Here is a 16615-nt window from a genome sequence, read left to right on the forward strand (position 1 = left end):
ACACTTGGACTGCTTCCATATCAGTATTTCTGTATCCTTTGGGTAAATACCTAGTAGTGCAATTGCTGAGTTGTAGGGTAGTTCTTTTTTTAACTTTTTGAGGAACCTCCATAGTGTTTTCCACTGTGGCTGCACCAGTTTGCATTCCCACCAACAGTGCAAGAGGGTTCTTTTTTCTCTACATTCTCACCAACACTTGCTTTTTCTTGTGTTTTTTTTATTTTAGCCATTCTGACAGGTGTAAGGTGATAGCTCATTGTAGTTTTAATTTGCATTTCCCTGATGATGAGTGATGTTGAGCATCTTTTCATGTGTCTGTTGGCCATATGTATGTCTTCTTTGGAGAAATGTCCCTTGTTCTTCTGTCCATTTTTTAATTGGATTATTTGTTAAATTTGGGTGTTGAGTTGTATTAGTTCCTTATATATTTTGGGTACTAACTCTTTATTGAATATATCTTTTGCAAGTATCTTCTTCTAATTCAGTAGGTTGCCTTTCAGTTTTGTTGATTGTTTCCTTTGCTGTGCAGAAGCTTTTTATTTTGATGTAGCCCTGATAGTTTATTTTTGCTTTTGTTTCCCTTGTCTCTGGAGACATATCTAGAAATTACTTCCTGTGCTCTCTTCAAGGATTTTAATAGTTTCAGGTCTCACATTTAGGTCTTTAACCCATTTTGAGTTTATTTTTGTGTATGTGAAAGTAGTCCAGTGTCATTTTTTTGCATGTAGCTGTCCGATATTCCCAGCGCCATTTGTTGATGACTGATCTTAAATGGGATCCTTCAAACTTAATTTAACCAAGATGATTTGGAGGATATAAAGTTTAGAATAAATTGTGTGCAATTGACTTGCCTTCTGAGGTTGTTGACGTTTATAGGCTGTTGGCAATTGCATTAAATTGTTCCACACTTTCGTATTTTAGTTATTTTATAGTTTATCCTTCTCTTTTGCCTCCAGCTGTGGCTTCTTGTTGCCAGTTACTGTCACTTCAGTAATTTGTTTCTGTTAATGTGTAGTGTGTTGTAACATAAAAGTAAAACCATGGTAGAAAGTGAGTATTTTTCTAGAGGCAGTGTTATGTAGTGTAAAAAGCATGGATTTTGGGGTAAGGTTCAAATCTCACATCCACTGTTGAGAAAGAAGTTATATACCCTTGGGCAGGCACTTTATTGTCTGAGCCTCAGTTTCTTCGTTTATGAAATGGGGATAGTAATATTTTGCAGAATTAATATGAGGAGATGTATATGGTAAAGTACCTGGCATATAATAGATATGCAGATAAAAGTTGATTCCTTTTTTTTTTTCTGCCCCCATTATATCAGAATATGGCATCTGGATTCCTTGTTAATTTGAGAAACTCAGGTAAATGAAAGAAATATGTTTTTAAGATGTAAGATACCATCTTATTCTATCACTTAAAAATATATTTCAGGGGCGTTTGGGTGGCTCAGATGGTTAGGCATATGCCTTCGGCTCAGGTCATGATCTCCAGGTCCTGGGATCAAGCCCCACATCGGGCTCCTAGCTGGCTGGCTCAGCAGGGAGCCTGCCTCTCCCCCTGCTTGTATGCTGTCTCTGTCTCTCTCACATGAATAAATAAAATCTTTATATATATATATTTTTTTTTCAGTTGGTATTATAACAGTCAATTTGAGAAATATTATCCTGAACTTTTGTTTCGGTTCCTCTAAGTAACCTCTTCTTCCCTGCATTAAATTGCCTTTACTTCTGTGTGGCTCTCTCGATTCCCTTGTCTGCTATTATAGGAAAACTGTCCATCAGCCCCTTTTAAAAGAGCCTGTGCCAAGGCAAACCTTATGACCCTGACGATAGTAACCAAGCTTCTTGGCCAATAGCAATGATTTCTAAGACTTCCCTTCTTTCATCAGTTCTGCTTTTTTTTTTTAAAGCTATCATCAGTCTTAAATATTAGTTTTTCTTTTCCTCCCCACTCCCTTCCATTTTCCATTCCCAGGAACTATTCCCATTAGCCGTCTGGTCCTCATTATTTCATTAGTTTTATGTGGTTTGGTTTTTATAGTATGTGTGTAAGTATTTTTCAGAGGTTTTCTTTTTGTAGTTTTTATTATTTATAGGGAACTCTCCTATCTTAGTATCATGAAAAATTTCAGTTTTTATAACAGGGTTTTTTGCCTTCTGTCTTAAAACCCCAATGAAAACCTGTGATACCCTCTCCTTCCTGGACTCTTGGATGCTTCACCACATGTAGATACTCCAGCTCAAGTCATCGAATCTGTTTTAAACAGTTTTATTGAAGCATAATTTACATACCATAAAATTCATCCATTTTAAATGTACAATTCAGTAATACCAAATAACTTTTCCTATCAAAAACTCTTCAGTGCTTTCTCTGGTCTAGAAGATGATAGTCAACTTGCCCTTTTCCCTTTTTCCCAAGATCACTTACGTGGGATGTGTGGATGTTGCTCCTGGCTGCCATGTGGTTACTTACAAGTATCACGTCTGTTGGTTATTGCTTCAGTTATTCATTTTAAATATTATAGTAACTTGTTAAGAATGAGGTTCTCTACACTTGGGACTCAGGGTCAAGGTTGGGGTGGGGGTAGTGCCATTTTCTTGAAGAATGGCTCCTTTTTGCCTGACTGTTGACTGATGAAACTCATTCTCTCTTAATATTCTCCACCTGAAGAGAATTATACGCTAACTCCAGGATCTGCAATCTCTTTGGTTCTGTAGTCTCCATCTCCCCTTTGAGACATCAAGACACATTATGCATATTGTAGACATGTGCCTTTTCAAACATTGTAACTGCTTTTCCATGTTAGTCTGAAAATTAATTTAATGGCTATAGCAAAGCTTGGTATGTCCCCAGCCTCCTGAAATAAATTAGAGTAAAACCGGCGGTATCTCTAAAAGTCACAAGTGCGCCGTTTCTCTGAAGGTGTATGAAATATCTTCACCATATAGGAGTGAGGCATGGTCTGGAGGAGCATGCATTCGTACCGGTCAGGGCACCAGACACCTGAATCAATGGCAAATATTGGGGCTAAATGGTGTGGCGCACCCTGAGCATTGTTGATCTTCAGAGTAGAAAAGAGACCAAGTAGGGTTGGAAGAGCTAGGAAGACCTCCCTTTGGAGAGGACGGACTTCAGCTAGTGTTTGAAGCGTGTACAGAATTTGGATAGAATGGAGAAGTGAAATTTGAGAATGGGGCTATGGAAGATCATCGGAAGAGAAGTACACACCACTGTGGGAAACAAATGAGGTAAAGGGGTGTAGTGAACTTACTTATGGGACCCTGGGGAAGCCAGCCAGGTTAGAGCAGAGGATTCCTAGTAATTCTTAGTGAAAGTAGGAAGGTGGAGTTTTATCAAAATTACCTGAGAACCTGTTAAAATACACCTAACAAATCAAAAATTCTAAGCAAAGGAATGAAATGTAAAAGCTCTGTTAAGGGAAGCATAATCAGGTGACTGTAAGCAAGATCATTAGAGCGGGAAAACAAGAGCTTGGAGTTTGCTTGTCCCTGGGAAAGAGGGCTTGGTAAAGCATTGTTTTTACTTCCTCTCTTTATAAGGATCCAGAAATTTCACTAGGTGTTGGAATTGTTCCTGGGAAGGGGCAGGGTCCAGATACACAAGGCTTTGAAGGCCTGAGCAGAACTTCAGAAGTTGGTTATTTCTCTTGATGTTTCTTTAGGGAGAAGGAAAAAACATCCTAAAACTCTCTTAAAATGGTTTTACTATTGGTCGCATAGATGGTTAGGTTTTTTTCTTACTTAACATTCTAAAATTCTTTTACTAGGACTCTGGTGGCTAATGCTTTTTGTTGTTTTGCTTTTCCACCAAAGTGCTTTTGCTATTTTTGGGTGTAGCATGCATAATTCAAAAGTCAAAGACAGTGTTTGTTACTGTTTTTTCATATACAGCATCACAATGCAACAAACGATAGTTCTTTAAATTAAAAATAAAATAAATGCATATGAAACATAAAAGAGACCAGTGACCGCTGGTTATACATAGAGAGAGTGACTTTCCCTGTGTCTTTAGCTTTCCAATTTGTCTTTGGTTCTTGTGACTCTTTCTAGAGTTATTCCCAAGGCACCTATTTTTAAAATTTGAGTGATCCTAGACTCTTAGATCTGGAAGGATCTTAGGAGTCATTTGTTAACCCTTACATTTTCTTTTCTTTCTTTTTTTCTTAAGATTTTATTTATTAGAGAGAGAGAGCGCACGCGCATAAGCAGGGGGAGGGGCAGAGGGAGAAGCAGACTTCCCACTCAGCAGGGAACCTGCAATACACGGGCTTGCTCAATTCCAGGACCCCGGGATCATGACCTGAACTGAAGGCAGATGCTTAACTGACTGAGCCACCCAGGCACCCCAACCCTTTCAGTTTCTTGTGCTAAAAGAGAAAAATGGAGCACATTTGAGGAATGGATGTATGTGAATAATGGGGTTGGGTGACATCTCTAAAATTCCTTAGAATATCACCATCTGAAACTGAAGCCTTTATGAAGCATGTTTCCCAAAGGTCTCTTTCCTAAATTCCAAATCTATTTTCCTTACTCTTAAGTCTTTCATATTATCTTCCAGTACTGCCCTACTCTTGAGTGTCTTGGTTTTAAAATTTAATAAAAATAGAGACAATAGTTAGATACTTTTAAATTTAAAAAGAGAAAATGAAATAAAGAGCAAGGCGAAATGAATGTGCTACTTTAGTATTTTTACTGTATTAATAAAATTTATATTTTGCAATTAAATTTTTTTGCATTCATTCCTATAATTTATGATGTGTTGGGAATACATATTTTCATAAACCATTTCTATTTTATTTCAGGAAAATAGGAAATGGTAGAAATTTGCTTTATTTGGTGACTTTTCAGGAAAGCATTGATTAATATGGTCATTCCACTTTAACTTCTTTTTCTCTATTACACAACATTGGCCCATGTTTGAATTCATTATTTACTTTTTTTGTTGTTTAATCTATCTGTTCTGGTTTTTCTGGTTTTTCAAGTCCCTTTCCTGAAATATTTTACTTTATTGTTTTTGTGCTTATCTAGCATGATTCAGCTTTCATCTATTTCCTTCCTATTATAGATTGTTCAGCTTGGCAGTGATGAGGGCAAGTTACTATTTTTTTCCAAGGTTGAGTTAAATAGGGTTTCCTTAAGATGATAGACTATTAGAGCTAGAAGAAACTGGAGGCCCTTGAGCCCAGGGATAAAGTGAACAGGCTTCATCCTTTTGCCACTTCTCATCTGTTGGTAGTGGCTGCTTAAGGACTGAGGCGGAGTCTTTGCTCCCCTGGGAAAAGGCTGTTTGATTTGCAGTGTCCGCTGTGCACGTGGATGAGTCCATTGTCAGAACTGAAGCCATAATTTAGTTGTTCCTCATCTACCCAAGCAAACTGAGAAGTGAAGTGACTTGCTCATAGTCACAGAGCTCTTAGGACCAGTTCAGTGCTAGGAGCTAATTGCTAGGTGTTTTCTCCCTAAGGATTCTGGTATTCCTTCTGGATTTTTTTATTGTCGTTTTTCCTCCTTGAATTGAATTCTGTCGGGCACTTAAGTTTGTCACAGTTTGTTGTATCTTCAGAAAAGACTCAGAAGTATTCATCAGGCAGTCTAAAGATAGAGACGATTGTTCTTATTTCTAGCAGAGAAAAGGGGCTTGAGTTATGTAGTTTAGCTAAAATTGAGAATTTTCATTTAAGACTCAAGGCTTTCCCATTAAATTTTTAAAACTTCATACTATCTTATCCCCATTATAATCAATTAGACCCACCCTCCCCAAAAAGGAGGGAAAAGTAGAATTTTATTTAGAAAGAATGAATTTTATTTGAAGATCAGTGGTTCAAAACAAAACCTGGTCATGAAGGATTAAAACACTAGCAGCATGAGGCAGGATAGGAAGATACTTTAAGAACTTTTTATTTTAGACATTTGTCTACTGTAATGCTTGGCATTTTGGTCAAGATAGTGCGTTATTTCACAATTACGAATAATACAATAAAAATAACAGTAGTAACTATATACTGTGTGTACATTAGTATTTTTTGTTGTTATTAAAGATTTTATTTATTTGACAGAGAGAGACACACAGAGAGGGAACACAAGCAGGGGGAGTGGGAGAGGGAGAAGCAGGCTCCCTGCTGATGCGGGGCTGGATCCCAGGACCCCGGGATTGTGACCTGAGCTGAAGGCAGACACCCGACCACTGAGCCACCCAGCAGGCTCTCCTGTGTACATTAGTATTTTTTAAAACATTGATTTGGGAACTCTTCATATAAAAAATATTCTCTTTGACATTTCCCACAACTAATGGGTTTGTTTTGGTGGTTTAAATTAGTTATGGTAATCCCTTAGAGCACTTTCTCCCATGCTTTACCAAAACCTTACCTTTTTACAGTCTGTAGAAGGCTGGGGCAGCTTTCATACAAAATATTTTGATGCCTTATTAACTGTTGATCAGCAGGTGTGCAGGTATGGCTAACAACCATCATGTATATCTTCATCTAGGCACATTTTGTTGATTTCTCCCAGGATAGTTACCTCATTTGGAAGTATATTTTTCTATATAAACCTATTTTCAGTTTAACAGCGATTTGCTTCAATCTTTATTGTGGCAGAGTTGTTGATAGATAGCATTGCTGGAGGATAGGGTTCTGCATACCCATCGAAGAAAAGGGGGAGCGGAGAAAGAGAAGAGACATCCCAGTGATGGGTTCTTTTCAGCGTGCCGCTTGGGCTATACTCTGGTGGCGAGGTCAGGTCTGAGGGGGAATCAGATTTACTTTTGCTGTATACCCAACTTTGCTGGTCGCCTCGTTTGAAAATTGAGAGAGAACAACAGTTTATCAAAAGAAAATTGAAACTATTAAGTATGTACCTACATTTCACATTAAATCTACAATTGATTATTATAGTCTCTGTGCCCTGTTTGTACCATTTTTGATTCCTGTGATGTTTTAAACTCCAGTTTGGGAAGCATTTATAAAGCAGGGAGAAAAAACCAAGAATCTGTTCTTTAAATTTTCTCAAATTCTTTTCCTCTTGTTCCCATGGTCCCTTTCTCTCCCCTTGTCCTACCCTTCCGGTTCAGTATTCCCCCTTCCCCCGGACAGTACATTAAATATAATAGGCACTTCATAAATGTATACAAATATATACTGATTTGAAGATGCAGCAGTTGGTAAGGTTGAAAAAGGAGAGCTTTTCAGAATGAAGAAATACACGATTCTGGTCTGAAGCCCAGGAAATTCAGAAGGGATGAAATTGAGGAAAGATGTTACCATTCACCTTTTGTTCACTGCATGAAATTAAGCTTGCTCTCAGCATGATTTCTTTTAGACCTAGCCTAGTTTATTTTAAGATTTTGTATATAGTTCAGTGCTTACTAACTTGGTGGATTAGGAAAATTCTTGCTAGAGGAAGAATGAGTCATAGCGATACTTCCCTTTGGGAGAGAAAGAGAAAGCTCCTCACGTTGGTCTCTCCATTATATCCTTGGAATGGATTCAGCATTTTGATTGATGGCTGAGCACTGTTAAGCTTCCCGCATGCTACCTCACCTCGTATTTGGTTTTGTCCACAGTATGACTGTGGGAAGGCTCTTTTAGGTTAACCAGCAAAGATAAAGAGCTCTGGGGCGCCTGGGTGGCTCAGATGGTTAAGCATCTGCCTTCGGCTCAGGTCATGATCCCAGGGTCCTGGGATCGAGTCCCGCATCGGGCCTCCTGCTCCTTGGGAGCCTGCTTCTCTCTCTCTCTCTCCCTCTCTCTCTCATGAATAAATAAAGAAAATCTTAAAAAAAAAAAAAAAAAAGAAAAAAGATAAAGAGCTCTGTAACCTTCTTACCCCGAGAGACTTGTTCATATATGTAATTGCTATTTTAAGATTTTTTGAATTTGCAGCAATTTTTTAAAAAAGCTTCATTTCCTAGCCTACCCAATCTATTAAACCAAAAAGGAGAAGGAGAAGACTTGAAAAACATTTGGTTCTGAGAAACTGGGTGTGCTAAGGGTGTCGCTGTTTTGGCATTCGTCAGTGGTGTGCCCAGAGCAGGTTCCTCTCTGACCTTGCCTTGTATCTCTGATGCCACAACAACACCAAGAAGTATAAAAAGAGAGGAGGTGGGCCAGGACTGGGAGCTGGTTTGGCTGCTTTGAGCCAGAGAAGGAAGTGGGGTACATGGGAGCCACAAAGTCTCCCAGTAATTTTGTTGAGAGGTTGTTTTTGAAGTGGTATGAGTAACCTGTGAAGTATTTTCTTGTAATAGTCACAGAAATTAGCTGGCTGCTTTCTACTTTGAGGATGCCCTAAGTGACCTGCTTGTAATTAAATCTCTTCTTTTTTCTGGCCCTAACAAGTTTTTCCGGTTGCTTTCAGACTTCAGATTTTATTTTCTTTCTTTATGCTTTTGAGATCTGTAGATCTCTTTTTTAAAAATTCGGGATAGTGTCAATAGCAATGGCAGGAAAGATGGGGCTACTTACTAATCTCATGTGGGTTGGTTCATTTCCATGGAATTTTTACACAGAATAATCAGCTACCATTTTCTCAAACTTCTGTGTGCAAAGCAGCTACCTCACTCAGATGTGCCCTCATCTGTGTCAACCATAGCATCCCAGAAACTCCACAAAATTATTTACTGTACTGTCTTTTAGGCTTCATTGTATAAAAGATGTAGTGAACAGAAGGATGGATTTGGCATCCATTTTTTTTCTCTTTTAAAAATGTTTTATTTGCTATAAAAGTAATATTATATATATAACTAAAATAAAATAGTTTTACTTTTTAGAAGGTAAACACTGTGTGCATAGTGCTTTGGATGCAGCGGACCCAAAGGACATGTTTTGGTTATAATTAGTGTTATCTAGAACCATAAGCTCATAAAAAGGAAATGATCTTATGAGACTTTTAAACTCCCTTGAAGTTGAGGAAGCTGCTGCGCACTGTCCCGGACAGATATTCATACTCAGCCTCTGCTTTGATAATGCCAGGAATGAATAGATGACTTTCTTTTACTTCAGCCTTCTCCATCAAAGAGAATGGTCCTCAAACCAGCAGAGATGAAACTCTAGCATTAAATAAGAGAGCATTTTAGATGCTTTAAATGTTAAAATCTCCAGATGGAGTTAACTTACTTTAAAATTGTTTCTGGATTAATTCTGAAGCCAGGTTCATAAAAAAAGGTAATATTGATTTGAATTTTTTTTAAACGAAAATTGAAGCAGATACTTATGAAATTATTGGATGGTGAGCTATAATCCAGTTCAAATGATGAGATGGGTATTTATCTAGAGGGAATATTTTGATCCTAACTATTATCTACTGTGTATCAACATTGAAATACTTTTATTTAAAATAAACATATGTAATGACTAGGAGTTTCTTTAGCAGGAAAGGATAATGAGACTATCAGTCAGTAGTCAGTATCTGAAACAAGAAGACAAAGCTGAACAATACTTAATTATGATAAGGGAAAGCTATGCTGGCTACGTATAGCCTGAGCAAGGAGACCGATTTTTTATATAGGGTTTTGGGAAAGTGTGGAATTCCGGGACTGGCAAAATTTTCCAAGACCAAATGACATCATACAGAGAAGCACGATTATTTGGGTGAGTCTGTTGATTAGTTGGCACTGAGGAGTGTTTACTGAAGTGAGTCTCTTCCTGATTGGCTGACTTTCAGAAGTGAGAAGCTGACGGTGATTGATTGGCTTGCAAAGGCAAATCCTTGGTTTTGGTTTTGGGTTTTTTGATGACTACTTGTTACCATGGCTACAGAAAAATCAGTCTGTGGGAACGTTAATTCTCAACATCAAATACATGCAATTACTTGCACAAAGCAAGTGTATATTTAAATTTTTGAGGTATAACTTACAGTAAAGGAAGAAAATTTTAAGTGGGCAGCTTAATAAATTTTATGCGTGTGTATAAACTTGTGTAACTATCACCCAGTTTAAGGTATAACCATTTTCATCACCTCAGGATGTTCTCTAACGTCCGTACCTAATCAGTAACCCCCAATAGCTGTTCTGATTTCCATCCCCATGGATTATTTTTGCCTGTTCTTGCATTTCATATACATAAAAGCATGCAGTATGTATTTCATGTCTAGTTTTTTATATTCCTTTCAACATAATACATGTTAAGTTTACTCATGTTTTTACACATCCAGAACTTTATTACTATGAGTGTTCTATTTTATGACTGTACCACAATTCATTTGTGTATTTTCATTGTAATGGACGTTTGCATCATTTCTAGTTTGGGGATACTATGAATAAAGCTGCATTAAAAACATTTTTGTATATATTATTTTATTAACAAACACTAATATCCCTTGGACTTATGAAATTGCTGTGTTATTATGGTACGAGTATGTTTAGTTCTAGTAGATACTGCCAGATTATTCTCCAAAGTGATTGAATCCATTTGCATTCCACTAGCAACTTATGAGAGTTTCATTTGCTTCACGTCCTTGTCAACACTTGGCATTGTCATCATTTTTTAGTTTAGTCATGCTGGATGTGTGTGTGTGTGTGTGTGTGTGTGTGTGTGTGTGTGTGTGTGTGTGTTTAAAAAGGCAAATTTGGGGGACATCTGGCTGGCTCAGTTGGGAGAATATGGGACTCTTGATTTTGGGGTCATGAGTTTGAGCTCCATGTTGGATGTAGAGACTACTTAAATAAATACAACTTTAAAAAAAAAAAAGGCAAATTTTGAAGAACCTAGGCCTAGCAATTTAACATGAAAAACTTAAGAATATGGAGTGAGCCATATTAATCGAGGTTGTTAAGTTTCCTATTAATGTTTAGTGTAAAAAAGAAAGAAGCATTTCTTGATTTTTCTTCTTTTTTTAGGTTTTTTTTTTTTTAAGATTTTATTTATTTGAGAGAGAGCACAAGCAGGGAGAGCAGGAGAGGGAGAAGCAGGCTCCCCCCTGAGCAGGGAGCCTGATGCGGGGCGCAATCCCGGGAACCTGACTGAGCCACCCATGTACCTGGACTCCAGGTTAACCTATATGGCTTTTGTAAATTTACTGTTAGCATTGAAATTAATTATATTGGCTATTTTTTTATTACTTAGCATGTGCCACAATCTGCTCTGTTGAGGATGCAGGAGTGAAGAAAACAAAGTCTTTGCTTGAATATAACTTAGATTTTAGTGACAGGATACAGACATTGATTCAATAAATATGTAATGTCAGGTAATATAGAGGGAAATACGGGGTAAGAAGAGGTTTTCTCGTGCAGCACTGGGGGGGCCTGTGGGGTTCATTTTTTATATATAATAAACAGAAAACTTCTCTAATTAGTTGACATTTAAGCAGAGACCTTAAGGAAGTGAGGGAGCAGGTTATTTAGGTGTGTTAGGGAAGAGTGTGTGAGGCAGGAGGAACATTAAGTGCAAAGGCCCTAAGGTGGCAAGCATGTGCCCAGTTTGTTGGAGGAAAAGCAAAAACATCATGTGCGGTAAGCAAGGGGTAGAATGGTTGGAAATGAGTTGGGGCTTGCAGGGAGATCATGTAGGGCCTTGTGGACCATTTGGCTTTTATTCTCATTTAGATGAGATGCCATTAGAAGATTGTGAGCCGTAGAATTAATGCGATCTGACTAGTTATCACACAAAAACCTGTGCACGAATGTTTACTGACACTTTATTTGTAATAGTCAAGAACTGGAATCATCCCTGATGGTTTTCAACGTCCAAATGGTTAAACTATAGTACGTACATACCATGGAATACAATAAAAAGGAATGAACTATTGATAGAGCAACTTGAATGAATGTCTAGAGATATGTGTTTAATGATGTCAGTTCTTAAAGTTGCATATTATATGATCCTATATATATATATATATATATATAACACTTTTGAAACAAAATTTTAGAAATAGAAGCAGATCAGTAGTTGGCCAGGGGTTAGAGAAGGAGGCAGGTGTGGTTATAAACGGTAACACGAGGACTTCTTGTGTGGAAACTATTCAGTATCTTGACTGTGGTGGTGGATATACAAACCTACAAGGTGATAGCATTGTATGGACCTCTCCTCCTCCACAAACACAGATGAGTACCTGTAAAACTGGGGGCATCAAAGTAAGATCAGCAGACTGTATAAATGTCAGTATGGTGGTGTACTGTAGTTTTGCAAAATGTTACCACTTGCGGGGGGGACTGGACAGTGTACAGGGATCCCTCTATTATGACTTACATGTGAATCTATAATTATCACAATAAAAACTTCAGTTAAAAAGAACAAGATGGTTCTGGCACCTTTGCAGGAGATAGACTATAACCCGTACGGGCATTAGAGTGGGAATGTAGTCCCCAGGTCGGAGGCTATCACAAAGGCACGTCAGGAATGAGGACTTGAGCCAGTGGAAGCAGTGGAGGTGGTGTGAGGTGACGTTTGCAAGTTAGAGCCACAGGATTTGCTTGATGGATCAGATGTAAGAGTGTGAGAGTAGTCAAAGTGAACACCAAGATTTTTGGCCCAGCCAACTAGAAGAATGGAGATACCATTTATTAAAAGGTAAAAAATATAGTTAGAGCAGGTATAGGGAAGAAAATTAGAAATATTTCTAACTCTGGCATTCAGGAGAGAGGTCCAGATTGAAGATACAAATCCAAGAACTGTCAATGTCTGAATCACATGGGCAGTGAGTAGAGAAAGAAGCTGTCTGAAGAGCTAAGTCCTGGGGATCCTCCCACATTTGAAGATAGAAAAGATGAGCAGGAACCAGTAGAGGAGAATGAGATGGGACAACCAAAGAGGTAAAGGGCAACCAAGAAATAATAATGTCCCCGGGGCATGTCCCCATTCCTTTTATCCTTTATCCCCAGGACAAAAGGAATGATCTGTGGTCAGATGGTATAGGTCCCATAAGATGAGGGGTAAGAACTGACACTTGGATTTGGCATTGTGCAGATTATTATTGCTAATCAGATCAGTTGGGGTGGAGTGAATGCTGAGGACAAAAGCTAGATTGAAGAAGGTTTAAGAGGGAGAGGGCTAGGGATCCTGAATTTTTCTTTCAAGGAGTTGGGTTTTTCTTTTTTTTTAAGATTTTATTTATTTATTAGCGAGAGGGACAGAGAGCATGAATGAGGGGAGGGGCAGAGGGAATAGCAGACTCCCCACTGAGCAGGGAGCCCAACGCAGAGTTAGACGCCAGGACCCTGGGATCATAACCTGAGCTGAAGGCAGACACTTAACCTACTGAGCCCCCAGGTGCCCTAAGGAGTTTTCTGTAAAGAGGAACCAAGAAGTAAGGTAGTATCTGGAGGGGGATATGAAGTCAAAGGAAAGTTTGTTTTTGATTTGGGGAATATATTACAGTCTATGCTCATGGGCATGATCCAGTAAAGAAGGGTCACAATTACTGGAGCAATCATGTATAAAGGAGAAGGTGGAATGTGGTCACAAGAGGTGAGATTGGCTTTAGATAAGACTATGGAGGGGCGCCTGGGTGGCTCAGTCGTTAAGCGTCTGCCTTCAGCTCAGGTCATGGTCCCAGGGTCCTGGGATTGAGCCCCACGTCGGGCTCCTTACTCAGCGGGGAGCCTGCTTCTCCCTCTCCCTCTGTTCCTCCCCCTGCTTGTGCTCTCTCTCTCTTTCTCTGACAAATAAATAAATAAAATCTTAAAAAAGGGCAAAAAGGAAGGTAGAGTATAGGAGTATATAGATGTAGGTAGGCTGGTAAGTGTAGCAGTGGGAGCTTAGATGTCTGTCCTTTTATGATTGTTTCTACAGTCTCAGTGAAATACTAGGATTAGGTCCTTGTGTGAGAGCGAGCAATAAGAAATATTAAAGGTTTGAGGGAGAAAAAGAGACAAAATAGTCATATAAGAGTGGGAGAATGACTGGACTAGGGACATGCCATAGGATTACTAGGCAGTATTCTTTATAAATTTTAAATATGGCCGCTCAGTGTGTGTGTTTTTCTCCCACTTGATCTGCCACCCTGTGCAGGGGAGGAGTAGGAAGAGAGTTTTAACCAGGGTTGGGGTTTGCCAGTGGAGTTCAGAGACAGAGAGGATCAAAGTTGTTGAGAGTAGTGGATGGTACTATTATTGGTAATGATAAGGATTAGGTTACAACCATGGAATTGTGGGACTGAGGTAGGGCGGAGGACTGAACCATCAGAAGAGAGGTCAGAGACTAGGTGTTGGAAGGGTAGCTGTGCAGATCTTAAAATCACTATGATTTCTGGGTGCCAAATTCATGACCATCTCTTCTTTAGCAGTTTGACTCTAAGCATGGAAAATATTGAAATGACTATTTTGGGTTTTTTGTTTAAGATTTTATTTATTTATTTGAGAGAGAGAGAGAGAGAGAACACAAGTGGAGGGGAGGGCAGAGGGAAAGAGAGAAGCAGACTCTCTGCTGAGCAGGGAGCCTGATGTAGGGTTTGATCCCAGGACCCCAGCCACTTAGGTGCCCCTAATGGAAAATATTGGAAAGAAAATAAATTAGAGGGTGCCTGGGTGGCTCAGTTGGTTAAGCAACTGCCTTCGGCTCAGGTCATGATCCTGGAGTCCCGGGATCGAATCCCACATCGGGCTTCCTGCTCAGCAGGGAGTCTGCTTCTCCCTCTAACCCTCTTCCCTCTCGTGCTTTCTATCTCTCATTCTCTCTCTCTCTCTCAAATAAATAAAAACTTTAAAAAAAAAAAAAAAGAAAATAAATTAGAAAGAGTAATTGGGTAACATTTTTAAAAAATCATGACAAATTATTTGCTTGTTTCACTTTTTAGATTTAGCTCTTTGCAAAAGATGATACCAGAAATGGTATTAACAAAGACATGTGCCTTAGTTTAGCATAAAAATGTATTAAAGGCCATAGCCAGCCATTGTTGTATTTAGTAATTTGCAGTTGGTTTGTTTGTTTAGTTCATTGGTTTATTATTATTCAAAAATTGGTCCAAAAATTGTTCAAAAATTTGTTCAATGGTAGTCATATTAGAACAGTTCACAGTGTGGATCTCAAAAGCCATTATGAAAATACTAACCAAGAAACTTTTTTTAAAACCAGACTGAGAAATAGAGGTGCTGTAGGGCCATATTAAGCTCTCAGAAAATATAGGTATGAAACAAAAAAATAATACTAAATACTAACTGAAATTAACGTAGGACTCATCCCTTAGTGCATCTTTTGTATCCCTTAGTGCATCTTTTGTTCTTACCCTTAGAACCAATCTGTGCCCAAGTCCTTTTAGCTTTGCTTCCAAAATATGTCACACATTTATCCACTTCTCTCCGTCTCCACAGCTATAACCCTACAGCTGTTGTTTACCACCTAGATAGCAGAGTCCTAGACTGGGAGAGCTGGTAGGGACCTTTTGGTCCTGGCTCAAAAGTCAGAACAGTCTTTCTGAACCACTTACAGTAACCTTCCCGGCCTTCATCTCCCCCATAGCAAACTGTCCTGGGGTTTTTCCTCTAGTATCTATTGCTATCTGATATTATCTTGTTCCTTTGTTTGTCATTTTTTGTCTGTATGCCACCTTCAAAATAAATTAGAGCAAGGAACTTTTCTGTGTTGTATACTGTATATGCCTGTTGTCTGGAACAAGTCAATTCCTCGTACAGAGGATGCTCAAAAATATTTGTTGAATGAACAGCACATATATTGGAAAACAAATATTCATCTGGGATCTTGAGAGAAAACTTTATGATATGGTAGGTCAGCTTGGTTCAGTACCCAGGGGTCCTAGGAGAAGCCAGTGAGGAAAAGACAGACAGTCTTGAGCCTAGTAGGCTGAAGAGTGAGGCTTGGTGCCTCCTGAGAAGGAAACTCATTTCTTTACCCAAAAGAAAATCAAATTTTCATCAGGGTTTATATTTAATTCCAGAGCTCTGATGACTGACAATCAAATGTGTTCTGTTTTAACTGGGGAAGATTAGACAGTGGAGAACTCTGAATATCAAGCCAAAATGGGTTGACACTGAGGGAAGAGAAGATGAGTAATGCAGAGGCTGCACAGGATTAACAGAAGTATCAAAGACTAATTATCAGTGCTTTTTTAATTGCGATAAGGAGAGTAGAGTTAGGGAGCAAGAGGGCCACTAGATATCTGGCGAGGAAGAGGGAACTACCAAAAAAGGGAAAGGGAGACGATATATGATCCAATTCAGTCAAATTTGGCTTAATTACCTACTATCAGGTACTGTCCCTGGTGATGGCAGCCCAGAAGGAATGGGATAATAGGAGGGAATGTCTGCTCTTCAGGGGCTTACAGTGTCTAGCAAGGAAGACAGACGAATGAGGACTTCTAAGACAGTGTTACTGTTGGTTTGACATGAGATAGGTATCTTTAGGAGTTGCTGGCCAGCCAGTCCATGCTTAGGATTTCACATGGTGGTCCTCAGCTTTACTTTTATAGAGACCTGATCTCAGCACTAGTAGGTACCTAATATCTTAAAAGTACATTGGTACATAAGCCAAAATACCAGTTTAGTAATTTACAGTGAGGAAAGCTGTGTGAATAGCCAAGTTTTAATGAGAAGATTACTTGGTGATCATGGAGAAGAATAAAGGGAAGTAATTGGGTGATGGAAATGTCAAATGACATCAGGCTTTGGTTGCCTGATGCTGCTTCTCCTTACCAGCACTGTAATT

At 38.8% G+C, this 16615-nt stretch overlaps 1 protein-coding gene across 4 annotated transcripts in view; it reads left to right on the forward strand.

Annotated features, from left to right (window-relative positions):
* The window catches only part of TMOD3 (tropomodulin 3), a 100545-nt gene that overhangs the window by 11823 nt on the left and 72107 nt on the right, over nucleotides 1–16615 (forward strand). Inside the window, exon 1 of one of the 4 annotated variants that reach the window (XM_028099934.2) lies at nucleotides 9005–9181. The exons of the other annotated variants lie outside the window; for them this stretch is intronic. The gene's annotated coding sequence lies outside the window, so the exon portion shown is untranslated. Of the gene's footprint in view, nucleotides 1–9004; nucleotides 9182–16615 lie in introns of those variants that run through there. 4 annotated transcript variants of the gene reach the window in all.

The sequence above is a fragment of the Eumetopias jubatus genome, unplaced genomic scaffold (genome assembly GCF_037043125.1).
Source record: "Eumetopias jubatus isolate StellerSeaLion01/CBP00866 unplaced genomic scaffold, mEumJub1_p1.0 scaffold_7, whole genome shotgun sequence".
NCBI classification, from domain to species: domain Eukaryota; kingdom Metazoa; phylum Chordata; class Mammalia; order Carnivora; family Otariidae; genus Eumetopias; species Eumetopias jubatus.